This window comes from Lissotriton helveticus, chromosome 5_1, assembly GCF_964261635.1.
Source record: "Lissotriton helveticus chromosome 5_1, aLisHel1.1, whole genome shotgun sequence".
Lineage (NCBI taxonomy): Eukaryota > Metazoa > Chordata > Amphibia > Caudata > Salamandridae > Lissotriton > Lissotriton helveticus.
This window is the reverse complement of record NC_136065.1, coordinates 1,353,454,746-1,353,481,252: the sequence shown is the minus strand read 5'-3', so window position 1 is coordinate 1,353,481,252 and position 26,507 is coordinate 1,353,454,746.

Here is a 26,507-nt window from a genome sequence, read left to right as displayed (position 1 = left end):
ACAATGCTTCCCCCATTGTGCCTGCTCTCTGTTTGATGAAGGCCTCTACGTGGAACACTGGGCAGCAAGGATTAGTCTGTGCCCGATGGAGTACCAGCCCATCCCCCCCGGGCTTCCTGATCAGTTTTTGATTTACGTATGGTAATCAACAGCGTATCACCCAGTATCCCTGTGTGTTCCAGCCGGATTCCACCTAGCATGTCCTGCTTACTGCCAGCCACCAGTTCACCTACCCGGAATGCCCCATAAAAGGCTAATGTAAAGGCGGCTCTGAACAAGAGTACCTCCCCTGCTAAACTGCAGATGTCAGACAAGGTATTCAATAATGATGCCAGCCATTCTAAACCTTTCGGTTGTCTGGTGTCCGTGGCGGTTGCTTGCAGGCGCTGCCACCCTTTTAGTGCCTTCCTCACGATTAAGCTATTTGTGGGATCTTTGACCCCCCTGATCTGCGCAAAGAAAGAAACAGCCGCCATGTGCCTGCTAGTCGTCGCTGCAGAGTGCCCACCCTTATGTAATGCATCTAGGTACTGAGTGAAATTCTCTGCCTGATCCCATTTCTCCGCCCAATCCTGTCCCAGAAAGAAGCAATAAGACAAAAACGCCCCTTCGTAAGCGGTTCTGGTCCTAGGCACTAGGCTAGCTGCCACGAGGTTCTGTAGCTGGGGGCACATGTTTGGCCCTAAACTGTACATTGAGTTTCATGCAAACCAGCACAATTTCTTTCAGTAGGCGAAGTATAAATTTACACCGTGCCGCCTGCTGGTTGATACATTCATCTACCGTCATGTTATCTGACCAGAAAATTACAGATTAGTTACACAACCGATCAGGCCAAACTGTTAATGCAACCCAGATTAGAAATAGCTCCAAGAAACCGATATTAGCTGTCAGGCCGCTCTCCTCCCACCAAACCGGCCACCGTTGTGCCACCCACTTGTTTCCAAGTATGGCGCCAAACCCCATACTGCCCGCAGCGTCAGTCCATAGACCTAACTCTGCAGACTTAGTGGGGGGACCGAACCACACCACTGTGCCATTGAAGCCCTCCAGAAATGCGATCCAAATACGCATGTCCTGGCGGACCTCAGCCGGCAGTCTTGTGCAATGGTGTTCCACCCGCAGACCCGTCATGGTCTGCGAGATTGAGCGGGAGAAAGGGCGTGCCATGGGTATCACTCTTAGTGCGAAATTCAACTGGCCCACAGTCTGCTGTAGCAGCTGTAGCCTCACTTTGTCTTTGGTCAGACATTGCTGGAGAGCTGCTCTAAATTTCATGATTTTGTCTTTTGGTAACCTGAAACAACCCTCCACCGAGTCCAATTCTATGCCTAGAAATTCCAATGTGGTTGCTGGACCCACAGTTTTCTCAGGCGCCAGCGGGACCCGAAAGCACGCAAAATGCCTGCAATGCCCATGCACACTCCTGCAAGCCCGCCGACCCGAGAAAGAGAAAGTCATCCAGGTAATGCATGACATGGTGGTGTCCTGTCGTTTGCCTAAAAACCCATTCCAGAAAAGAAATACATTTCACAAAGTAGGCGCAGGAAACAGAACAATCCATGGGCATACACTTATCCATATAGAATTTGCCTCAAAAAGAGAAGCCTAGCAGGTGCTGATCTAGGGGATGAACCGGCAGTAGCCGAAAAGCAGATTTAATGTCTGACTTTGCCAGCAAAGCTCCAGGTCCCAGAATCCTCAACATATCCACTGCCTGGTCAAAGGACGCATACCTAACGCTACAAATGTCTTCATTGAAGGTGTCATTTAAAGATACGCCCCTAGGTGCTGACAAGTTATGAATGAGCCTGAACTCGCCCTCCTCCTTCTTTGGCACCACGCTGAGAGGCGAGCAAATATAATTAGGCACAGGGATGTTATTAAAAGGACCCGCTATCCTGCCTAGGCACAGCTCTTTAGCAATTTTTGTCGCTGCCACATCTGGGTTGTCCCTAACAGATAGTTGGTTCCTACATTCTGCTGTTCCGGTATATCCCACCGCTGGGATCCTAAAGCCCTGCAAAAAACCTTCTTGCAACATCCTCGTAGAGGCATGGTCTGGGTACCTGTTCAGCCAAGGAGTCTTAGCCAGAACGTCATTGGGTAAATGCGATACAAGCTGTCCTCCCTCCCTAATCCTGTTTCCTTCTTCCCCTGTTTCCAGAGGCATTACCTTTGTTGCGGCAAATTGTTTCTGGGTAGGAAGGTTGGTTACAAATGGAACATGGGTGCCTGAACTTGCAAGTGCCTTGTGCCCTGGTGCATGAACACTTGTTAAAATCCCAGCACAACCCTTTCCGCCCCCCACTGCTCCCTGTCTTAGGGGCCATGCCACCACCCGGTGCCGGCCGAAAGGGCAGCTGGGGTTTCGAGGGGTAGCTTCTGTTCCAACTTGGACCCACACTACCAGGTTGCCCTGCTGTGAACTGGCCATACCATGAAATGGAATCAACCCGATCCCAAGAAAGTGAGGGGTTAAACTCTTTAGCCTTCCAAAAACTTGTGTCATACTCCTTCCACCCTTCCCCTCCATATTTAACACTGAAAGTTGTGATCCTACTCTGGTAACATGCCATCTCTGCCTGCAGATTAGGGGAACGCTCGGCCGTAATTGCCATAAACACAGAAAAGGATCTAATCCAGTTGATCAATGACTCTGCCACCCTGAATCTTGCCATTTCTCCCCGCCATTCGCTAGGCGACATCCAGTCTTTCTGCTTCCTAGCATACTCCATCTCCCTATTATCCACTAGCAAAGAAAACATATTGACATATTTGCCCGCCCAAATCAAATCCTTCACTTCTTGTGTTAGATGTTGAGCCAAATTTTACTTCCTGGAGGGTATTGTACATTCACCTAGTACTGGTAATGCCACATCCTTACCACTTTCCCCGGCTCGCGTTGGTTCTACAATCTTGTCCTTTCCGGAGTCGCTGGCTGGACATGTTGCTAGTGGAGCAATAGGCACACTTGGCCCCCCCGCCACCAGGGGCAGTCCTGATCCTTGCCACCATTTTTTGCGCCCCTGCCAAAGGGTCCGCACCCACCTCCTTCGCACCCACGAAAGAAGGTAACATCCCCCCTATCCCTAGCCAAGGGAGTACTCCGCTATCTGTGCTGCTAGCTCCGGAGGGACCTGACCAACCCCTGGAGGCGCTGAAACTGGGATGGCGATGCTGTGCTGGGTACCGGGATAGGTGCCGGGGTACACGTTGGTACCACCGGGACTACCGCTGGGACCACCAGAGGCACTGTGCTTGGTGTTGGTACCGGTGCGGCAGGTGCCGGTGTTATAGATACACTCGCCGGGATTAGGGGAGTAACCATAGGAACCACCAGTGGTATAAGCCTGACACCCCTCCCCCTGTTGCTTGGGGACCCGACCATTACCCTTCTTGGCCCTGGTCCGCTTGGGCAGAGGATCCAATACCCCCCTGTGCTGCGGGGGCACTATTATTTGCTTGGGTCTTCCAGATGGCCCAGCCTGATCATCCAACCTTTGTCTGAGCTCAGCCACGCTTTTACCTATCTGGTCCACTTTCCCCATCTCCTGTCTATTGCTGCTATACTATGCATCATACACTGCAGCATATGTTCCACGCGGGAACGCATAGCACCACGTCTACTAGCCATCCTAATTTCCCTTGCAACAGATAAAACCACCTACACTTGTGCCCTATGAGCACGATTGTTAGACCTGGCACCTTTGCGCGAGTCTCCCTTCCACTTTTTGTTGATGTGCCTCAGATGTTTTGCTGGTGATAGCTGCTCAGGGCACTGCGCCACGGCCAATCCATGCCGCATTGCAAGTGCTCCCAATGTAAAGTGTACCTGTAATTGATTTTCATGATTGGCTCATTTGATTTACTGTCAGTCCCCAGTAAAGTGCACCAGGAGTGCCAGGGGTTGTAAAAACAAATACTGCTAGTGGGCCTGCAGCATTGGTTGCGCCACCCACAGAAGCAGCCTTTTAAAATGTGTCTAAGGTCTGCCATTGCAGAACCTGCGTGCAGTCTGGTACTGTCATGCTGTCTGGGCAAGTGCACACACTTGCCAGCCTCTAAACCTTCCCTTTACTTCATGTGAGTCACCCCTATGGTAGGCCCTAGGGCAGGGTACATTGTAAGCCTATGGTAGGACAAGCCCTGACGGTACTTGTCACCACAATGCTGGCTCTACCTCCTGCGGAGCATCTGAGGTCCCTGCCCTGCTCTCTGAAAGAAGAAACCAGAGTCTGAAAAACAAAGTGCTCCAGAGGTAAATTGAACTATGCAAAGGTCCCCCTGGCCTGAAAAGACAAAAGAAACTGTGTATAAAAAGAGGAGCTCTGCTCCTAACAAATCGGATCCTGTTTTACCCAGGAAGAACCTCTGCCCAACTAGAAGGACCAAGAGAAACTGAAGGAGGAAAGACTGTCCCAGACCTGAAGGACTGGCCTGCAATGGTGCCTTGATGAGGAAGGAGAGGGAAAGACCAGAAAGGACTTTGTTATATTTTTGCCTGAAACGACCTCCAAGGGCTTCATTTTGAGCTTGCGCCCTGAACAGAGTCCCAGGACCAGTGGACTCTATTGTGCCTTCCCTGCCAAGTTGTGGGGACTTGTCTGGTCTTCCTGAGCCGCTGGGGCCCCGCCTGAAGTGTGCCTCTCTCACCCCCTTGCAGCCCGTGCCTGGCTGCCCTCCTGCCTCGAGCCGCATCGCTCGCCACTGAGCCGTGCCCCGCTCTGCTGGGCCGCCCACACCCTGTTCCCCTTCCTCCTCTGAGCTGCACACCTTGGTCGCCCCGGCCGCAAGAAAATAGCCCGGAGCCTCTGGGAGGCGAAAAACGCCCGCATGCTGAAAAGCGCACCGGCCGCCTCCCGCCCTGCTCCGGCCTTGGGGGAGATCACCCGCATTGTCCACCACCACGTAGCCAGAAGGTACGGTGCATAACTCTGACATGTGCTGCTTCGCACCGTACACCCCCGCTGAGGCCGCGCCGCACCAGTTGAGCCAGCGGTACGCCCCGAACCCGCCGCTAGGTGCCGCCTCTACACCTGCCTTCTCCGCCCTGGACCAGCCTCCTGATCGTCACCCGCCCCCAGGTGTGCGACTCGTCCACCGCAAGGAGGGCCGTGTGGGATTGAACGGCGGGTCCAAGAGCCACGAACACTCAGGTACAGTGCAATTCTAACACCAGTTTCAACAGGAGTTCGCCATAGACTCGGGGTCCGCAACGTTCTGTTTTCCCCGCATCGCTGTTTGCAACACGAAAGAGTCGACGGCCGCCCTGCGACTCGTACCCCGCTCTAAAGCCTACTGCGCCGTACGCTCCGTACCGCAAGGCGCGTGAGCTTTAGTAGGCCTTCTTGCTCCTTCCTGCACAGAGTACGCCAGTGCGCTTCGCAGCGCCCAGTCATCCACGAACTGTGCTACGAGGTCAAGACCCGCTTCGAGTAAATGGGGGACCGTGTTCCAACCAATGGACCGTGCTAAATCAGTAATATTCAAGAACGTAAAAGATTTCTTTCCCATACTAAAGAACTGTTGCCTCTTTTAGATCTTGTGGCCTCATTTGAATAATGATTTATTGGTCTTGTAATTAAGCCTACCTATGAAACCTATTTTTACATAAAGCCTACGCATTTTTTATACAAATCTTACGCCTGGTGTCCATTTGTGGTGGGTCATTATTGTTTACTGTATGTGGCCATAAATGCTTAACTAACTTAGCGCCCTGCCAATGCGCAAAATTTAAACCAATGAAAAGATATATTTTCCTGAGAAAAACAAGACGTAACATGATTAGGTTAGCCACCCCCTAGACCATGTTTTGACTAACCCCACAGGTGTTTCAATAATGGTGTCCCTGAGTTAATCAACGGTGGTAGACATGTTTGTGTATTGCAAAAGAAGTCAATTTGCAAGGCAGTATAAGGCGGGAAGAAGGACAATGAAACCAACAAATGGCCTGAAACAAGGATTAGTGTGTCGAGACAAGAATACTGAAGGCCAACAGACAGTTTGTATAAGGATTAGTGAGTCGGGCCGGTTCCTGGAATTGACTTTACCTCAAGGATAGAGGGGTTATTCGATACGTGATAGTACGAAGGGCAAGAGTTTTCTGTCTGCTAAGCTGCCTGAGTGAGGGCAACACAAAATGGCGGCGAAACACAAAATGGAGTCGGAACCGAATTTCCTCAGACCCTCCTTTTGCCATTACGCAGGCAATACAAAAACTCACGTTAATTTGAGTCTATGTCAATAGCCATAATGTCTTTAAGCTGTTGTTGCAACATCATTTGTATGTTTTCTGTCTGCTGCGAAATGGGTCTTGTCACACACATGGTGGCACAAAGGCCACAGATGGTGGGACCACATTGTAAGCAGAGGCAACATGAAAAGACAATGGCTTAAATCATTCCAACGAAAGTTAGTATCTTCCATCCCCATGTAGACAGTATTCCCCAAAACCGTTCCATCAGAGACCAACTTCCTTCGTCCTGGTGGATGGACTCAGCAATGTGGTGCAACGTAGAGATGGCCTGGTATACTGTAAGTGCGTTATCAGGTATGTAAACGCAGCAGCAGGATCCGATCAATTTACAGACTCCACCACGGTCTGCAAGAATGATGTCTAATACCATTCTGTTTTGTAATGTCATAAGGCGATCCGCCTGAAGCTCAGCGATGATATTACCTAGTGCTCCAACAGTTTCATTAATTGTGGCTTCAACTACTCGAATGAGATGCCTGATGTCTCTACTATTGGCCATAGGGCCCCAAAATGGGAGGAATCCTTTAAGGAAGTCGCCTCCTTCTTGTCCTGCTGTGTCCTTTTGATCAAATACACTTCTTTTGTATTTATTTCTATGATGTCTTGAAGGAGCGGTATATGTTGGAGGGAGGAGAAAAGCCATATAACAAGTTCCTGAGAAATCGGCTGGTAGCCATGTATAGGCTCTATCATGACAAACGAAGTATGTTCCTTGAGACGCTTCTATTGGTGGAGACGTTTGGGATGCATTGGTATATGTAATGTTACAAGTGCTTCTTCCCAATTGGGCCTTAGGACTCTGACCATTTCCTTGGAGACATAGGTGACCTTGGTGGGGTACTGTATATATAGGTGGAAATCTTTTCTTTCTGCCTTTGTCTGTAAGACTAGTGACGTAATGTGTCACATTCCAATCAATGTATGCTTGTCGTTCGTCAGAAGGGAATTCATACATTTTACTGACATAGCCACTATTCCTTTTATTAGCGCGTCATGACTAACGTCAACTCCATCCCTATTTGGAGCAATAGGATGTCGATGTTGGTTTTCATAGGCATTGGCAAACATAGAGGTGTAAGCCCAAGCAGATCCTTTCAGGGAGAAGGGTAAAACTAAATATGGCATTCCTTTATCTGTATTATGGGGTAGAAGTTCACAAACCCAACAATCCGTGGTATTAATCACCAGCTGATGATGGTGTAACAGTTGGATGAAGGAATTATTGAGATATTCCACTCTCCTAATTTGCTCATGCTCAGGTAGTGTACGAAATTGGTGTGGGGAAACAGTGGTGCGAAAAGGTATGGGTTGGGAGGTAGATGTATGTTTGTGCTGTATAATATGAACAATCCAACCCACACAAGCTAACAGAATACATAAAGAGATTAAAATACACAATGTTATACTACATTTGGTATATAATATTTTACAGTATTTCTATATTATATTGATTTCATCATTTTTCTTTAATACAGCAGAATCCATCTTCTAGGTGTTGCTCGTGGCAGTCTTCCTTCTTCACTTAGCCGTTATTATTAGCCGTTCTATGACACCGCAAGTCCCGCAGACCTATTGTCACTACTCAGGTCACTAACTAAGGCTCTTACCACGACCCTGCAACCTAATTAGATGGTCAATGTCACAAAACACACAACAAAAGATTTTCTTAATTGTTCTTAGTTACTCTAGATCTCAAATTGTATCTAGTTTTGTTCGGCACAGTCTGACTTTGAAAAAGGGTTTATGGATTAGTTGTGTTCAACCTCAGATGTGGTGGGACAGCTTCTTGCAAGACGTCATCATCTTCTTTTTCAGATTGAGTCCAATTCAGGTGTGCATCGCTAAAAGGTACGAATTGAGGTATTCTTTCGCTTTCAAAATCACCAATACCTTCACGGATCCACTGGTCATAAGGCAAAGGCAATGGTACCTTTTTACAATGCACACCATAAATCCAGTTCTTTTTCCCAACAACTTTCACGGCTGTACGTGTTGTCAGCAGGACCTGTCTCGGCTCCCGCCAGTGAGGCTCCAAATTCTTTGATCGCTGAAAATTCTTCACACACACCCAGTCCCCTGGGTGTATGCCATGTCCAGGATCAGTTGAAGCCTGAGGCAAGGCGTCTTGTACCTGTTGGTGGAGGACACGCAATTTAGTGGTGAGGTCATGTAAATAATCAATTAACAATGGGTACTCTATGTCAGAATATTTCTTTGGCCTTGGGACTCCCCAAACATTTGCTGGGCGTCCAAAAACAACCTAGTAAGGACTGAGTACCATACGGGAATGGACAGTTGTTCGAGTGGACAATAGTGCTAAGGGTAAAGCATCGGGCCAAGCAAGACCCGTGCTGGCCTCTATTTTTGCTAGTTTGAGTTTAAGAGTACCATTATAACATTCCACTAAGCCTGCTGACTGAGGCTGGTTGGCTGCATGGAATTTTTGTCTTATTCCAAGACCTGCGCATACTTTCTGCATTATTTGACCTATGAATTCACTGCCGTTATCGCTCCAGAGGATTCGGGGCAAGCCGAACCTCGGGAAAAACTCCTTCAATATAACTTTGGCTGTAGATAGAGCAGTATTGTCCTTTAGGGGGTAGGCCTCTATCCATCTAGAAAAGGCACACACCACCACAAGGACATACTTAAGATTATTGCATCGCTCCATGTGAATATAATCTATTTGCAACACCTCAATAGGATATGTTGGAGGAGCAAAATTACCTGCTGGGGTTGGTGTTCCTTTTCCTGGGTTATGCATCAAACAAACAATACAGAGTTTAACTACATTATCTGCACATTTTGGAATACCCTCATTCTGCCATACAGGAGCCAGAAGTTTGCATATTCCTTTAGCACTAATGTGAGCTGGACCATGCGCCATGGTAACAACCGGAAGCACATAGGCATCTGGTAGCAACCAACGCTGATGTTCAGACAATTCTGTCCAAAACCCTGTTGCGTCTAACATTCGTGTAGTTTCTCTCCACTCATTCACTTCTCTCTCTGTAGCTTCTTCCTGAATCATTTTCACACTCTCTATTGTGTCCTCACACATGCCTCCTTGTCTGACCCATCTAGCAGGGCCTGCAACATACATGTGGCTAGTAATGTGTCTGGCTGTTTCTTTCACTGTTTGGTCTGCAAATGCATTTACTTGACCCACGTCATCAATAATTTTCTTATGTGCACTACACTTGAGAATTGCTATCTGAGTAGGCAAGGTAAGTGATTCGAGAAGGTCATTCACCAACTCACCATGTTGTATCTTAGCACTATGGGAGGTGAGAAATCCTCTCTCTCTCCATAAGCGGCCAAAACTATGGGCCACTCCAAACGCATATTGACTATCAGTGAACACATTCACTCTATTTCCTTTAGCCAATACACAAGCTCTAGTTAGAGCTATTAATTCAGCTGCCTGAGCTGAATTCTGTCTAATACATGCAGTTTCTACAACTGTATATAAAGTCGTAACTGCATAAGCTGAGGTTGTCTCACCATTGGGAAGTTTAAAACAAGAGCCATCAACCCATAAGATTACATCTGGATTCAAGAGTGGAGTATCCTTTAGATCGACTCTACCTTTTGTCTCCTCCTCTGTACGGAAGAAACAATCATGCTGTTCTTGAGTATCTGCTTCTTCTGGGATCGGTAACAATGTGGCTGGGTTTATGGTATTGCATCGTTTGATATGTACACGACTAGCAAAAAGCGTTAGTTCATACCCTGACAACCGAGCACTAGTGGGGTGTTGAGTTTTCGTCCTATTCAAAAGAATATCTACTGCATGTGGCACCAAGACAATAAGAGCATTATCTAGCACCAATCCAGCAAATTGTCGAATGGACACTGCTGTTGCTGCTGTGGCTCTCAAACAACTGGGCAATGCTTTAGCCACTGGGTCTAATGTGGTTGAAAAATAGGCACATGGGCGTTGCTTATCCCCAACTTGTTGTGTTAAAACTGACAATGCACAACCTTCCCTCTCATGGACATAAAGTGTAAAGGGCTTACTGTAATCAGGAGTGCCCAACACAGGAGCAGGACACAAGGCAGTACGTAAATCATTAAAACTTTCTGAAATTCTGTAGTCCAAGGGAGAGGTTGGGGTGTATCCTTAAGAGTGAGTGCCAACAGAGGTTTTGCTAGTAGAGAAAAATTCGGAATCCATTGTCTACAATAAGAGGTAATACCTAAGAAAGCACGTACCTCCTTTTGTGTGCTTGGGACAGATATTTGAGCAATTGCTTAGATACGTTCTGGAGTGAATTGTCTTCCCTCCTTTGACAAGTGATGACCTAAATAGGTAACTTTTTGCTGGCAATATTGCATCTTAGAGGGTGAAACTTTATGGTCAAGATCAGCCAAGTGTCGTAGCAATTTAATAGAAGCCTGTTTACAAATATCTTCAGAATCAGTGGAGATCAACAAATCACCCACATACTGAATAACAGTAGCACCTGTAGGTAAAGTGAGAGTATCAAGCTGTGTTTTTAAAGCTTGACTATAAATGGAAGGACTCTCACAATAGCCTTGAGGAGCACGTGTAAATCGGAAGCTTCGGCCTCCTAAAGAGAAGCCAAAAATATCTCTGCTTTCTTCAGCAATGGGAATAATGAAGAATGCATTTTTCAAATCGATTACAGAAAACCAAGTAACAGAAGCAGGTACCGTTGTCAATAGGGCAGTGATATCTGGTACAACAGGAAATTGGGGTACAACAATTTTGTTAACTTCCCGAAGATCGATCACAAAACGATAAACGGGAGAATGGGAAGGATCAGTACGTTTAAGAATAGGTATAACATGACTATTGCATGTATTCCCTCTAGTCTCTTCAATCACAACTTTCTGAACCAAATCATAAACGATAGCCAAATGAGCTTTTTCACCATCACTGGAAATCTTGTACTGGGGAATGCGTGGTAACGTAATATTTGGTTTGAGAGTGACAACGTAAGGCGAAATTTGCAAGAGGCCAACATCATTAGGGCCTGTAGCCCAAAGAGTAGTAGGAAGAGAATTCAATTCAGGGGGAAATTTGTCTTTGGACAGATACACTGGGGAACTCAATTCCCTACCCAAAGTGAGGTGTACACCAGAAGGGGAACAATGTAGGGTTGCATACTATCTTTTTAGTAAATCCAAACCTAACAAATTTTCACCACAACCAGTTGTTAAAATAAGTGAAGCCTCTAGATCATAAGGACCTATCGAGATGGGCAGAGGTTGAGAAATTGGGTTTTTAACTGGGGCGCCAGAAAATCCTACAAAAATATTCATTAAGCCAGACAAAGGTGTCCCAGGGAGTTTAGAGTGAATTATAGAACTTTTTGTTGCACCAGTGTCCAATAGAAATGGCTCTGAAACACCTAAAGTAACTACCTCAACATAAGGCCTATTCTGGTCTACTGGAACTGATAGGACTCCCTCACTTTGTCTATGGCTGTCCTAGCTAGTATGAAAATCTTGACTCTCTGTCTCGTTATAATAATTATCATTATAGTATTGAGCAGATTGAGTATTTTGCTGATCAAAATAATTTGTAGAAGTTTGAGGGGGAAAAGAACGCTGATGCTGATCATAAGATGATCTACCTCGTCCCCCACCCTTAGGTGTTGATTGGTAGCCACCTCGGCTATGTGACCCAGACACATCACCAGTACGATGTAACAAGACCGGGCAACTATTCTTGAAGTGTCCTTATTCTTTACAATAAGCACATTGATTAGGACCCAATGGAGACCTTGGAACAAAGGGTTCAGGTTTCTGTAACAGCCTTTTCTGAAATTGGGGGAATGGCTGATATGGGCGCTGAACAGAACGAGGAGGATAGGCTTGCTGCAAAAGAACTTTCGTTTTGAGGTCCTTATTTTTCTTTTCTGATTTCTCTTTCTCCTCCAAATCCCTATTCTCATAATATTGGACCATCGTCAAAATTCCCGAAGGCATTGCCACAGGCCACGCACTTTCGGACATTTTGAGTCTAGTAGATAATTCCGGCAATAAATTAGAGACAAACTTATCTGCAAACAATCTCTGACCACCTGGTGTTGCCATATCTTGTCCACTGTGATCAACAAATGATTCTTCGAAACGTGTAAAGAAATCAGACAAAGACTCATCCTTCTTATGCTTACAGGTGGACAACTTATCCCAATTAACTGCTTGTGCTGGCATTAGAGTTTTCATAAGTGTTATTATTCTGTCGGGTAATTCTGTAATCATTTGTTCTGGTTTAGCTCCACCCACTTGTCTTTGATCTGCTTGTCGGATAGCGGCCCAATCACCACCTAATTCAACAGCGTGATCCTCTCTACAAATTTTATTCCATATCTCGGATGGAACTACTTGACCCATCAACATGTCTAAGTCTGATAATGTTAGTGTGCAAGAGGACAATGTTTGCACTAATTCTTTATGATATCCTGCCGGATTTTTACGCGGATCAGGTAATGCTTGCTTTAACGCAATTACTTTCGATCTTTTCCATGGAACATGTACCCAAACTTGCTGGAAGTGAGCAGCTACAGGGTGAGCTCCTCCTACAGCATCATGCCATAATGGTTGTACCTCTCGCATAGGATATAATTTGTCTGTCGAAACAATTCCTACTGTCCCTGAATTCTTACAAAATAGCAGATCTCTATATGCTACTAAATTCGATATCGCGTCTTTATAATTTTGTCCTATTACTGCTCCAAAAGCTACTTCCCCTCTTAATTCTAATACTCCCCTAGGTGGGCCATTTTGGATAGTACTTTCCCACATTTGAATCAATATCTCACACATGAGATTAAAGACATAATGCTGAGTAGATGTGGGCCATTGCATGGCTAAATCTTGGATATCTGATGACCCATAATTATTATTAATCGTCATCCATTTTTGAGCCTGAGATTGAAGTATCGTAGCTTCATGAAGATCGACATGACTCTGACTTCTAAGAGTACTCGTCGTAATAGGGGAATCACGTACTCTATTTATAAAAGTAGTTAAAGCTGAAAAGAACCCACTATCTTTTCTTCTAACTGACTGTGGAGTAGAAACTTGTGTCACAGGGGTAGAGATGAGTGTCGTTACTGGAGGTATTACTACAGGACCCGCAGTAGTAATTGGGATCATGGGTTGAGGCATAGGCAAAGGCGGAGGTGGAGGTATAGCAGGTAATATAGCAGGTACTGGTGGAGAAGCTAAGGCTGGTGCATAAGACGGTGGAGCAGACAACATAAGGGACATTAAGGGATCTTTTTCGTTTTCCTCATCTAATGATGGAGAAGTAGGCAAAGCTGGATAAGATTTATCTACTGTCATACGATGTTGCCTGTCTGATACCTCAATCACTCGATCGGTTTCATTGTCTTTAAATTGTTGAGCAGCCTGAATAACAGACATTTCCTTTTCCTTTCTATCTTTTATTGCTTGTTTTATTTCTTTCTGTTTTGACTCCTTTCGCCAAATGCTAAATGAGTCAAACATTGCCGGCCGGGCTTTTCTTTTAAATAATCTTTCCTCTAAATTATCCAACACACATGGCTCAAAACTACCATCCTTCGGCCATTGTAAAATACCGTCATTCTTAGTTTATTTTTCCCAAAGGTCAACAAAGATGATAGGCCCAGTTCCATGTTTTGAATAAACTTCATACTTTGGAGTCCCTACTGAAGGCACTGGACAAGTGTCTTCTAGCCGGGAATCTCTTAAATAACAACAACAACACCATCTTTTGAACTTACTGAAACCAGGCATCGTTATTTCACTGGTCTCTTACTAACATAAAGGGGTTAATCAACTAATACAGTACAAATGTACTCACCCCTCGGCTTCGGTTATTGCAACAATCGAATCAAAGCAAAATCAAAAACAAAGATGTGGGAGCTACCCACAACTACTTAACCAAATTGGTCTCTCACACCAACAGAGGCCCGTCTATCGTCTCGAGATGCCAGTCATTACCAACGCGAACCAAAGCAGGGTGGCGGTCAGGGCAGCAGTCATCAGTAGCCGTCGGAAAGGAGAAGCCGTGTTGTAAAGACCTTTGGTTCACTTCTGACATGCAGGGGTCAGTCGTGTGGTGCGCTTCCTCTGGAATTTTCTCACGTAGCTCCTCACGACCCTCGGGCTTGACCACGACCTTTGACACTGCCCCATGTTGGGCGCCACTTGAAGAATCAGGCCTTTACGGGCCTAGCGGCGCAGGGCACGCCTAAATCTCCGAGTTCACCTGCTTTGTTATACAGAGACACGGGACACTCTGTTAAGCGTAGACAACAGTATTTATTCGCTGCAGCTATGCACAGTGATCCTAGATGTACACCAATAGTATGTTCTCAGGAGACTGCGCCTTTACTCCGGGGCTCACAGTCTTTTATATTCTTTTACATTTGCCTAAGAACACTCCCAATGCGCAAAATTTAAACCAATGAAAAGATATGTTTTCTTGAGAAAAACAAGACGTCACATGATTAGGTTAGCCACCCCCTAGACCATGTTTTGACTAACCCCACAGGTGATTCAATAATGGTGTCCCTGAGTTAATCAACGGTGGTAGACATGTTTGTGTATTGCAAAAGAAGTCAATTTGCAAGGCAGTATAAGGCGGGAAGAAGGACAATGAAAACCAACAAATGGCCTGAAACAAGGATTAGTGTGTCGAGACAAGAATACTGAAGGCCAACAGACAGTTTGGATAAGGATTAGTGAGTCGGGCTGGTTCCTGGAAATGACTTTACCTCAAGGATAGAGGGGCATTCGATACCTGATAGTACGAAGGGCAAGAGTTTTCTGTCTGCTAAGATGCCTGAGTGAGTGCAACACAAAATGCAGAGAAACACAAAATAGAGTCGGAACCGAATTTCCTCAACTTGGGACAGCAAGTAGGTAACGGCCAGGTGGCGCCTTTCCAACCCAAGATTGAAACCATCCTGGCTTGGGAATCCCCAAAGACTCAGATAGATGTGAGGGCCTTTTTAGGACTCACAAGGTACTACAGGAGGTTTGTCAAGGGGTATGGCAGCATTGTTGCACCCTTGACAGAGCTGACTTCTAAGAAGCAGCCCAGGAAAGTGATCTGGACTGACACCTGTCAGAAAGCTTTTGACACCCTGAAGACTGCCATGTGCACGGGGCCCGTGCTCCTGGCTCCTGACTTCTCCAAAGAATTCCTAGTGCAAACAGACGCTTCAGAGCATGGTGTAGGGGCTGTTCTTTCACAGATGACTGAGGAGGGCTGGGACCAACCTGTAGCCTTCATCAGTAGGAGGTTACTCCCACGGGAACAAAGGGGGAGTACAATTGAGCGAGAAGCATTTGCTGTGGTCTGGGCATTGAAGAAGCTAAGACCCTACTTGTTTGAGTCTCACTTCCGAGTTCAAACAGACCACAGGTGGTTGATGCAAATGAGGGGTGTGAACCCAAAGCTGTTGAGGTGGTCCATTTCCCTACATGGTATGGACTTCACGGTGGAACATCGCCCTGGCATAGATCACGCCAATGCTGACGGTCTATCCAGGTTTTTCCGCTTTAGTGATGAGGAACTCCCTGGGGTAGGGTAGTTCTCCCCACATTTCAGCTGGAGGGGACACATGTTAGACCTGGCACCTTCGCGTGAGTCTCCCTTCCCCTTTTTGCTGATGTGCCTCAGATGTTTTGCTGGTGTTAGCTGCTCAGGGCACTGCGCCACGGACAATCCGTGCCGTAGTGCAAGTGCTCCCAATGTAAGTGTACCTGTAATTGATTTTCATGATTGGCTCATGTGATTTACTGTCAGTCCCCAGTAAAGTGCACCAGGAGTGCCAGGGCTTGTAAATACAAATACTGCTAGTGGGCCTGCAGCGCTGGTTGCGCCACCCACAGAAGCAGCCTTTTAAAATGTGTCTAAGGTCTGCCATTGCTGAACCTGCGTGCAGTCTGGTACTGTAATGCTGGCTGGGCAAGTGCACACACTTGCCAGCCTCCAAACCTTCCCTTTACTTCATGTGAGTCACCCCTATGGTAGGCCCTAGGACAGAGTGCATTGTAGCCCCGATGTGTGTGGCATGTCCTAATAGTGAATTACAGTCATTTTCGTTTTTCACTATTGTAAGGCTACCTGTTCTCATAGGCCAGAATGGGCTGCTGGAATTATTACACTCTATAATCCCAGTAGGCTCAGGGAACATGGTAGAAAGTCAAGTTTAGTATGCCAGAACTCAGAATAATAAAATACTTCTTTTAGTAAAGTTTATTTTAATATCCTGTGTTTGCAAATACTACTTTTAGAAAGTTAGTATTTGCTTGCCTAACCATTTTCAGCCCGCCCCTACTCTTATGTTTATCTGCTGTCTGGTTTCTGTGAGTGACAGGGCTGGGGATGACAGGTGGTGAATGGAGAGATTACACCAGGATGGGTGGGGAGAGTGCCCCTTGACTCTGAATAGGGCTGTGCTCTGCCACCACAATGCTGGCTCAGCCCCGTGGGGAGCGACTGATGACTCTGCCCTGCACCTGGTCCAGGAAGATGGGAGATTGTCAACAGAGTGCTCCTGACGGTACTTATCACCACAATGCTGGCTCCACCTCCTGCGGAGCGTCTGAGGTCCCTGCCCTGCTCTCTGAAAGAAGAAACCAGAGACTGCAAAATAAAGTGCTCCAGAGCTGAATTGATCTATGCAAAGGCCCCTCTGGCCTGAAAAGACAAAAGAAACTGTGTATAAAAAGAGGAGCTCTGCTCCTAACAAATCAGATCCTGTTTTACCCACGAAGAACCTCTGCCCAACTAGAAGGACCAAGAGAAGCTGAAGGAGGAAAGACTGTCCCTTACCTGAAGGACTGGCCTGCAGTGGGGCCTTGCTGAGGAAGGAGAAGAAAAGACCAGAAAGGTCTTTGTTATATTTGTGCCTGAAACGATCTCCAAGGGCTTGATTTCGAGTTTGCCCCTTGAACAGAGTCCCAGGACCAGTGGACTCTATTGTGCCTTCCCTGCCAAGTTGTGGGGACTTGTCTGATCTTCCTGAGCCGCTGTGGTCCCGCCTGAAGTGTGCCTCGCTCACCCCCTTGCAGCCCGTGCCTGGCCGCCCTCCTTCCTCGAGCCGCACCGCTCGCCACTGAGCCGTGCCCCGCTCCGCTGGGCCGCCCGCACCCTGCTCCCCCGCCCCAGCCGTATGAAAATAGCCCGGAGCCTCTTGGAGGCAAGAAATGCCCGCACGCTGAAAAGCGCACCAGCCGCCTCCCGCCCCGCTCCGGCCTTGGGGGAGATCACCCGCATTGTCCGCCACCACATAGCCGGAAGGTACGGTGCATACCTCTGACGTGCGCTACTTCGCACCGTACACCCCCGCTGAGGCCGCGCCGCACCAGTTGAGCACCGGTATGTCCCGTACCCGCCGCTAGGTGCCGCCTCTACACCTGCCCTCTACGCCCCGGACCAGCCTCCTGATCGTCGCCCTCCCCCAGGCGTGCAGTGTAGGAGTGCGACTCGTCCACCGCAAGGAGGGCTGTGTGGGATTGAACGGCACGTCCAAGAGCCGCAAACACTCAGGTACTGTGCCATTCTAACTCCAGTTTCAGCAGGAGTTCGCCACGGACTTGGGGTCCGCAACGCTCTTTTTTCCCCGCATCTCTGTTTGCAACACGAACAAGTCATACGGCCGCCCTGCAACTCATACCCCGCTCTAAAGCCTACAGCGCCGCACGCTCCATACTGCAAGGCGCGTGAGCTTCAAAAGGCCTTCTTGCTCCTTCCTGTACAGAGTACGCCAGCGCGCTTCGCAGCGCCCAGTCATCCACAAACTGTGCTACGATGTCAAGACCCGCTTTGAGTAAATGGGGGATTGTGTTCCAACCAATGGACCGTGCTAAATAAGTAATATTCAAGAACGTGAAAGATTTATTTCCCATACTAAAGAACTGTTGCCTCATTTAGATCTTGTGGCCTCATTTGAATAATGTTATATTGGTCTTGTAATTAAGCCTACCTATGAAACCTATTTTTACATAAAGCCTACATATTTTTTATACAAATCTTACGCCTGGTGTCCATTTGTGGTGGGTCATTATTGTTTACTGTATGTGGTCATAAATGCTTAACTAACTTAGCGCCCTGAGGATTAGCCTTGTCTGCTCGCGCCACGCAACCTAAAGGGTGAGCAGAGGTTATTCTGGAGGAGTAGTTCCCTTTCCCTGACTAGAGGAGAGGGTCCATGTTTGTCACAAGTGCATACCTCTGCCAACCAGAAACCCCCAATTCTAACAACAATGTGTTCCTGCACCCACCAGGACCTGACCTGGCTTTTACCTGTACCAAGTTGGAGGTACACAGACTGGCCGTAAGCACCATGCAAGTGTGACCGTGACACACCAGCTAGCCTGGGTGTTGGGCGAACGCACTCTAGCTCGGCGGCCCAACAGGAGCAGTGAAATGCAGGCCTGCCTGTATCCCCAGATTGCGTTGTCCACCCTGTCGGTCCCTGCAGTCCTTGCAACCGTGCCACTCTCACCGAAGTCCTACGATGAAAAGACGATTAGCAACCAAGGAAGTACGTTGTACAAATGCAATGCGAACAACCTCCAAGCTGGATAACCCAGAAATGGGCAAGCGTTACTCTCACAACGCGATTAATCCCCTTCCCTTTGAACTCGCTGACCCACCACCCTGTTTATTAAAACAATGTCCTTTTGTTGCCATACTCACTCTAAAAAAGTCAGAGTAAAATACGCAAAACTGCCCTGTGTATACCCTCAAGTTATGTAAAATTAGAAGGATGTTGATATTTTACGTGTGGTCTCCCCTCCAAGTACTAGCCAGGCCTGACCCTGCTTCGCTTTATTTAACCAAGGGTTTCACATGTGGTCTCCCATCCAAGAACTAACCATGTCCAACCCTTCTTCACTTGCTATTTATCGCGTTCCACCTGTCCCCATTGAATAGTTGCGTGCCCTTGTGCAGCCCGTTCGAACCACTACTAGATCGAGACCCTGCTCCACTAGATCGTGACCCTGCTTCTACAAAAAAGCGGCAGTTCAGGCTGTATCTGAACCCACGCTGCGACCCCCGCCGGTAAACACTGCCCCAACCGAGGTCCCCAAACCTTGTTCTCGCTGCGCGCCCCTTTTAAACCTCGTGCACTTCCCCCCGACGCTGCTTGCCGATCCGCTCCTAGCTCCCGACGTCTGCTGCACTCTTTTGCAGGTTTCCTTGCCGCCTCAGCCCGAGTGATCGAACCCGCCGGGAAAAACAAGCACCCTGCCCAACGAGCCACGCTCCCTCAACTGGAGCTTCTCGACCCTGCTCACTCGCCAATCTGTAAGATAAAAGAGAAAATTATTCGGGGCCTCGCTGAGGCAAGGGGCAAGCCTGGGGAGTGCGGGAACAAGAGGACGCCTCCCGCGCTCCCTCAGCCTTTTATCCCCTCCAGGGCAGACCAGTCGCAACTGGTCCGCCCCCTTTGCTCCCCCCCTTTGACCCAGAAGAAATGATATTGCTTCCGGGTCAACCAGGGAGCCATCACCAATCAGTGGTGGGGCGCGCCCGCCGCATCATCAAGATGCGGCAGGGGCACGCCCCACCACCAGGGGGAAGGAGGGGGCCGGCGCCCCACCATCTGTGCGGGGGGGCCGAGCGGCCCCCCCTTTCCTTTCTGATATAAACCTTTGGTTGGTACCTCGCACACAACCTTCAGGCTTCTAAGCTCACTCATGCTCGCTCCAGGATTGCCTGATATTTGGTGGAGACAGAGGCAGGTTGGCAGAATTTGTTCCAGGTCTTACCTAGAAGGTCCATGAACCGTTCAGCCGGTCTGCAGATGCCTCGATAGTATTAACACTGCCCACCAGCACACCTGTGTAAACTATGATGAGATACATTGAAGTGGAAGGTGCACCAGAAATGTAGTCGAGATAACAAGTTTAGTCCATCATCCTTTTTAATATGTAATGTAGAGTATTCACAAAGATCCTTACTGGTCAGGGCAGTGCTGCCTGGGCATTCACCTCAGCACAAGGGTAAATCTAGTCAAATCCCAGCTTGAAATCCAGGTAATCCATTATCCCTGGTTACGGCATGGCTGCCAGCAGCACGACCAATAAGGACCTTTGTGAATATTGTACATTATATATTAAGCCTTGATGGAGTTCCTTATGTAAGAGGAATAAAACTCGTTGGCTGATGGCCGATTTTAATTCAAGTTTAAATAAAGAAGGATGATGGTCTAAACTTGTTATCTCGACTACATTTCTGGTCCACCTTCCACTCAAAAGTATCTTCCCCTTTCTAGATTCCGGTGGCGCTCAAAGGCGGCGAGTGCCAGAAGTAGATGCACAAGACATTCATTTTAATGCAACAGGGATTGGGGTGCTGAACCTTTGGTCAGCCGTTGGGAGCTTTCTCTAAAAAACTAAGTTGTGATGCCTGCTGCTACTGAATAACAAGCCTGGCTCTGAATGCCTGGAAACGCCTTGCACACATACTTCTGCGAGTGAGCCTGGGGGCTTGATCAGAAAACTTTAAATCTCCACCTGGAATGAATTATGGATAAAGAAAAAGTGGAATTTCAGAGTAAGGGCAGTTGCATAGCTATTCATTAACCCTTACCTTAATGTATGCTCGAATACAAGGCCTCATTAATTTCCACGGGGTCGGTAGCATAAATTAGATTACCTGTACCTTCGAAATTATGAATCCCATGTTTAGGCCTGTAAACTAGAAGCAGTGGGTATACCGGGTGCAAAATGAGGAATGAAAGGGGATATTGGGATACGAATTAGAGATTCCCTGGAAATAACTAATTCCCCTGAATAACTCACCCCAGGGACCCATTTGTAATTCTTTGTGAATTTACCAGCCCTGGAGTTACCGATGCCGCCAGTATTGATAATTCCAGGAAGCGGAGTTAACGGCAAGTTAACAGTGACCGCATAATGAAGCACTTGATTGTTAACTGATATTCTTGTTGATGAGTACATAGGAATCTGAGAGTGCTCACTGAAACACCAGGGTCAAAATAGACGGCCCCTTCTGGCAAGGGTTCATTGTGTGACAGAGCAAGAGCAGACAGTCATCCAGAGCTATAGCAAAGGGCATAGGCAGCGGATGTAAGGGTGCAAGGGGTGTTGCAGCACCCTCAAAAAACCCATGTTGAAGTTCAAGAGGTGATTGAGCAATAAAGAAACTTTGCTTTGCCTTGTCATATTTGGGCTGCTGCGTTAAAACAAAGAGGTCAAGTGTCAGGCTTTGTCTTCAAAACAAACATCTGCTTATTCTGTTAACATGGAGTTTGATGTTTAATTTTCTTTCTCTGACTGCAAATGTAGAGGATTTTGCAAAGTAAACTTTGTGACAATCTTACTGGGGAGCAGGGAGTGTGAAATGAAAAGATGCAGGATGTCAGTTTTATTTATAACACGCAACCACATTTTAATTCCTGTAAATATAATGTACAAATACTTCCCAAAAATATCAGCCATTAGGAAGCACAAATGAAGCACATTATTATACAAATCAACATACCATAACATAACAACCTGGTTTCCACACATTATCGTTTGTGTTCTATAGATTTATAAGCTAAACTGCATGGCAGTTATAATTTTGTAGCCATTTCCATGGAAAATGTGCTGCCCATAAGTGACACTGCATTGTCTACCACACCATGCTTTAATAATATATGTGCAACAGTGTGCTTCTAAATGCCCTACCTGCTACATCCATACCCTTACCACTTACCTGCTGGATTGGGATTGCTCATTTGCTATACTTGTTCTTTGAGTAACGCATGGATTTCTCACAATCCCTATAACTTCAGTTATGTAACCTTGATGCCACTCTGAAAATTGCTCCAGCAACACTGGCTGATGGCAGATATCACCCAGATTGCTCCTGCGTGCTGCAAAGCTTGCCTAATTATACCAGGGACAAGAAGAGAGTATTAGGAAAATGTTCCTTTGCCTACAGCTGAAAAATTACTGCACTGACCGTGCATGCTGGACCTTGAGATCAGTCACCGGAATCCTGAAGAATGTGTCAACAACAAGACCACAGCAGCTCCTATATCGATCACTTATATACAGAATCAATGACCAAGCATGTAAATTCTAGTGCATTTGTGGATCCTTCCTTTGTCATCAATAATTACTTAAGTTCCAGAGTTGTTTGTTCATCTTCTTATTCTCGTAAACCTCTTTATGTTCATCTGTTTTCCTATCTCTGACATCATATGTTTCATTATCTCTCCCTGCTTCACTCATTACAGAACTTTCAGTTGAAAGCGCTCAACTTCTCTAAGTTGGATTCCATGCCACTAGGCACTCAACTGGCACAGAAGTGATGGTAATGAGTGGTTGGGATTGAGGGTTACCCACGCATGCAACCAGGCGCAGCTTTTGCTCAGAGTGCAGATGAGATATGAGATGAGAGGGAGAAAGATGGGGTATGGTGAGGAAAGGAATTGTAGCGAGATTGGAAAAAGAATATTCATGAAGAGCCAGGAAGAATCAAGGGGCGCAGGAGGTCTGGAACAAAATAATGTTTTAAGCAGTTCACCAGGAAGGGATATTCTCAAGAATGTGTGATAACCATTGCAAAATTAGCTTAAAGCAACTTTCAACATCGCAGTCTATTGCGGGAAAATGACGCTGTGTTAACTAAATATTCACAAGATGGCGGCACCATGCGATAGGCCCCCAACAACGCGTCAAATGTTCACGAAAAAGCCAACGCAAAGCCACAAAAATGCGAAATATGAATGCAAAAAAAGTTGCCAGGCCTGCAAATCCCACGCGTTTGGCGGGAAAATGCACTGTAAATGCAACCAAAAAACACACCATAAACATTTCAAAGTGCATAGCAACATGGATGCACCCTGACCGAGTGCTGAGGTGAACGTGAACCCCACAAGCCACACAGACCACCAGAAAGGATAAACGGGGTCAGGAAGGCCAAGGAGAAGAGGGAGAGGAAGACGGGGTGCAGTCCGTAGGAAAACCAGATCAGTGTCACGGAGGTGACAGAACACTGCCATCAACTGACCCACAATTGGCCTACCGTGAATGCAGTCCGAGTGTCGAGGAGGTCAATGGAGGAGGCCAAGAGGCGCTGGCATGATGTGAAAACCAAACCAAGGACAAACCCGCTGCCAACAGGAAGGCGGTGACAGGAGGTGGGAGTCCTGAGCCACAGGAGGAGCTGGAGTAAACCAAGGCCACAGTCATCAGTGTGGAGACAGTGCAAGGAGCTGGGAGTCCAGACACAGCATGAAAGGACCTGACACAACACCCACAGGGCGAGTAACAACCACGAAATTGGGGCACGGGGGAGATGGGCACAATGGCACACATGCACAGTGATGTGTAGCACACTGCACACCCACAATGACCCTGGATCATGTCCCTGATCCCCGTGGCACACTGCAGCACACACAGATAGCAAGAACAGCACATCCACATTGACGACAGTGTGGTACAATGTGAATCCCTGACACTGCAGAACAAAGGACACAACTGGCTCAGTACATGCCCCGAAACAGGCTAACTACATCCAACCAAGCAGGAAACTGTGAGATGGGAAAGTATGCGTACAACCTCACATCCGTCATGTAGTCTAAATGTCCACTGTCCACCATCAAAATCCAGCACCTCCCAAACAGTCACGATGTACATTGCCATACAGTCTGCATGTATATAAGAACAATGCACCAACATACATGACAACACAATGTCAAGATGCATCTCCCCTTCACATTGCAGAGGGACAAACAACACCTCCAGCAGAGAAGACCAGACAACTCATCAGTGATGCCGGAGCAGACCACCACACCTTCGACACCGATGCCCTACAACAGCTCATGTACATTCCCAGCAACACACCACCAGGGCAGCCTAGCTACATAGAGCAGATCCCGGCCCCTACACAGACATCACAGCAGGAAGCACCCGCAAGCACGGCTGGCTCACAACACTTCACCGAGCCACACATGCCATTCCAGTGCAAGGTGACAGAATGCCAAAAGGAGGTGGCCAAACAGGTGCGGGTGGGGTCCAAACCCATGGAAGACAAACTAGATCACATACATGGGTGTCTAATACCCTTCAGGGGCCACCTACACCACACAAAGTAGACCCACACTGCTGCAGAGACATGAGCATATGCACATTTCCAGTACAGAACCACGCCCCGAGGCACACAATTATCATACACACACCCACGTCGGCTCTGCGTACGACGGCCCAGTCCACTCCTCTTACACATTCAGTGGGTGACAACAAAGCTACATGTCCAAGCTCTAAGCCGCTGCCTGCTGTGACATGCCTGCATCCGTTGTACACTACACAGCACAATGTAATGTCGTTGGTCCCAGGACCCTCATGCATACAACATGACCACAGAGACACACTCAAATAGTCTGTGGAACTGGCTACAGGCATGTGCGCCTGGCCCTTTTATTGGCAGGGCCACATGTGCAGTGAGACCTGTGCAGGATGTGTGTGGGGTGAGTGTAATCTATCCCGCATGGAGTGGTTGGTGCTGGCAACAACTTGAAGAGTGAACAACATCAAAACAGAAAATGAAAACACCAGCATAACAGAGACAACTGCTGAGCAACATGGAGGTAGCCGGAGCAAGTACAGAGGTCACCCAATATGCAAATAGAAGTGTCTGTGAGTTGCAGTGCACTGAGGTTGGGGCACTAGAGCTGAGTCCACTCATGTGTGAAAATTGTCTAAGATTGTGTCCCTTCGGGATATACCTGTTGCAGCTGCACTGGGGTGTGTTACACCTGTATCATATTCGTCAGCATCGTCCCAGGTCTCCCACACTACCTAAGGTGACATTGCTGCGCAACCTCTCCACAACACAAAAGTTCAATCAGTAATATGGGCCATGGGTTGTGGTGCACTGAGGTAGCGGCACCTGGAGTGCTGAGCAGGGTATCAGGCAGATGATGGCATCCACGACAGGTGTGAGCAACTCCCTTAGTCTGCCAGTACGACTGTTTCGACTCTGGCAGTTGGAGGTGGTCCTGGGGATGGTGGTGTGTGCCTCCTACAGTAATATGACGTCCAGGCCGGTCGTGTCTCAATTTGATGTTTGAGCCCTGGTAGTTCGCAGTTGAGGCCGGAGGCAGCGGGCGTAGCAGGACCACAGACACATGGTGTTGAAGACCCCAAGGCCATCGTCTCAGAAGCCATCCAATATTCAACCAGACAGGGTACCTGACTTGAGCTCCAGAGAGTTAGCGGCCCCGGATGCACTGCGGCCGGCACAGGCACACCGCCAAGGGAAGGTGACTTGCAGTCCACTGAGGCATGGCCACGCGGACTGAGCGGGTCCTCATCGATGTCCGAGGTGAATGTGACAGAGGGTTGCAGGGGACAGTGGAAGGTGTCCTCCAGGGCATGATGGATAGGGCAGTAGCCGCCCGGAAGCAGCACATTGAGGAGTGGAATGCTACAACCTCGTTTCCACCACAAATTTGGTTTTAGCTACATGAGGATGAAGACTACCCCCTAGTCCATAGACTCAGACGCCACCAAAGTTCAACCAGAGAGTGTCCATGAATGCCGGGGAACAGACTTAGGGGCCGATTAGGATGGCGGACGGACTTGCGTCCGTCCGCCACCCCTGAGTAGGAGGGACCGTCCACATGGGCAGCGGCGGTCCCTCCATGGCAATTAGGATGTGACCGCCACCCTGGCGGTCACATCCTGTATGTTTTACATTGCGGCAGGTGCTGCTTGAAGCAGCACCCGCCGCAATGTAAAAAACGAAAGCTGTGCATTTGCATGCACAAAGCGGCAGGCACCGCGCGGTGCCTGACGCTTTGTGCACGCAAAGGCAGGGGGGTACCATAGGTACCCCCCATGTGCACCCCCCACGCAACCTTCACCCAGGGGGCCCGCAACGGGCCCCCAAAGTGATTGTCCGTATGCTTTTCCACGGCGGAAAAGCCGCCGCGGAAAAGCATTACTTTCCCTACATCCTAATATGGCTGGCGGTGTCTGATAGACACCGCCAGCCATGTTAGTGCTTTTCCGCCGTGGTCGCCTTCTGACCGCGGCGGAAAAGCGGCGGACACATTGTGAGACCCACCAGCCAGCCTGATTTGGCGGTGGGTCTTTCAGGCCTACTCGGCAGATTTCCCGCATACTCCGGGCCGGCGGTGGCTTCCGCCGGCCCAGAGTATGTGGAAAATCCGCCATCATAATGACCCCCTATGTGGCACTGGGGCTGGGAGGGGTTGCAGTCTGCGATGATGCCGGTACAATGATA